We start from the raw sequence: 2195 nt of genomic DNA, 5'->3' as shown, positions 1-2195 counted from the left end.
TTCAGGCCCCAGTTTAGCTCAATCCCTCTGGCATACACGCCCCTCTCTTGACCTGCATCTCGAATTACCATGCATGTTTCTAGAAGTCATTATGCAGGCTACTTTCAGACGGACTGTAAGTCTGATATTGCTGCTGTTAATTGTCCGCGCGTTCCCATTCCTTATTATGGTGTTTCAAGAGCACCACCAAAACCAGTGCGCTGGCAACGCTTGTACATTGTTGCGAGGATTCTTTTCTTATTTAACCACACACAGAAAGAAAGACAGAGAGAGAGAGGGGGGGGGTCCTGTTTGTTACGTTTAATGCCACTTTATTACTTCACTGCACTCACACTTTGTATGCCACTATCGATAAGCGCGCCTGCTAAACGCTGAACTACGAAAATGTACGCATTCTTATGTTACACTGCATAACGTTATTGTCCTTTAGCAAACGCTCTTATCCAGAACGACTCACATAGGCTACAATTTTACATGTTATCCATTTATACAGCTGAATATTTACTGAGGCAATTCTGGGTAAAGCAGCGGGGAATCAAACCAGAAACCTTTCGGTTATGAGCACTGGCTCTTACCATTACGCTATGTTATATCACAAAATAAAAGCTTTCAAACACGCTTACACGAATTGTTTGTATCAATAACTCAGCCCAGATTTTAGACATTGTAAAATGTGGACGTTAAAAATAATTGCACAAGATATCCACTAGATGGCAGGGAAACCACTTGGGTGTTTGAACAGAAGCTGCCGCTACAGATCACCAGGAGCCTTAGCCTCGGCTACTAGAAATTATGTTATGGTTCTTTTTTAATGTTCCATATACTCAAACATAACACAGAACAGAATGGATAAAAACAATGTATTACTAATACAATCACAAGGCACAGACCACGATTACAGATGTATGTGACAGCTTTTGGGTGAAGGTTGGTTTTGGCCAGTCTGGCTTTTTCTATAGGATTTTACAAAGATTTTCAAAATCCCTTTAGGGACTAAAACAACATACAGGCAAAGACCTGTGGCCTTATTAAAACTGTGGGTGTGCATATATAATACCATCAGAACACTGCACCTCAGTAGTGGATTGAAACATGCAGCTACAGTGACATGGCTTAGTGCTACAGCAAGAATTCACTGTTCTTTTTAAAAGAACAGGGGTCAGGGTTTGGTATTTTCAGGCTCTCCTTGCATAAGATGGTCCTTACGGCGTGACACTTCTTAACTGATAAACCATGTACCCGTCAGTCTGAAAGGTATGGAAAATTCTGGCTGTTAATGACCTCTGAGTCACCTTGAGGTGCATCCTTTCAGCTGTGGGATTCCATAGGTTGGAGTGCTGTTCCTCGTACGGCGATCTTTCATAATTCATCACCTTGTGCCGTGCAGAGGCTTTTTGCGAGAAACAGGGGTGAAGACAGGAATCATTTGGCTTTCATTTTGACATCTCATGTTGTTACTTATCCTGTGCCCTGGCCCAGCACCGCGAGGCAGCCATGCTAGGTGCATGCTGCTACTCACAGGGCCCTGTAGGGTCCAGCAGTGCCCACAGCTACAGCGCTACCTATGGCCAGGTGCTGCTGGTCTGTGGACCGCCCCACACAGCCTGCCTGCCTCCCCCTTCATCTGAGAACCGCCTGTTTGCTTTAGTGGCATTTGGCATTTTGAATATTTTAAGCTGAGGGATTTGGGCGACAGACTTTGCTGAATTGAGAACGACGGGGACCCAAGGTGCTCTCACCGAGCCAATGTGTGCAGACAATCTAGGGAAAATACCATGCGATCAGTAGATGATGCACTCTAAGCTTCTAATGCCAAAGCAGAACACACATTAATCTCCAGGGAGAGAAATATCCACACACACAGTCACACACACACACACAAACATAGAAACAAATGCATTGGCGCACACACACACACACACACACACACACACACACACACACACACACACACACACACACACACACCTATCCCAATCATACATTTTTAGATGCATGGGAAAGAACAGCATAAATCTGCTACACATCCACCTCAGGAAAACAATGGGGAAACAGATTCCTTTTTTTCCTGCAATTTTTATGTCCACCTGTTATTTTTGCTTATCTCTATTCATGCTGCCATCAGGACACCGGGCTTTAATAAATCCTCTGTTAAAGTGTCCCAATTTTCTTTTTTGTCCAGCACATACTGGGCA

This window comes from Megalops cyprinoides, chromosome 15 (genome assembly GCF_013368585.1).
Source record: "Megalops cyprinoides isolate fMegCyp1 chromosome 15, fMegCyp1.pri, whole genome shotgun sequence".
In the NCBI taxonomy this organism is placed as follows: Eukaryota; Metazoa; Chordata; class Actinopteri; order Elopiformes; family Megalopidae; genus Megalops; species Megalops cyprinoides.
This window is presented reverse-complemented; position numbering follows the sequence as displayed.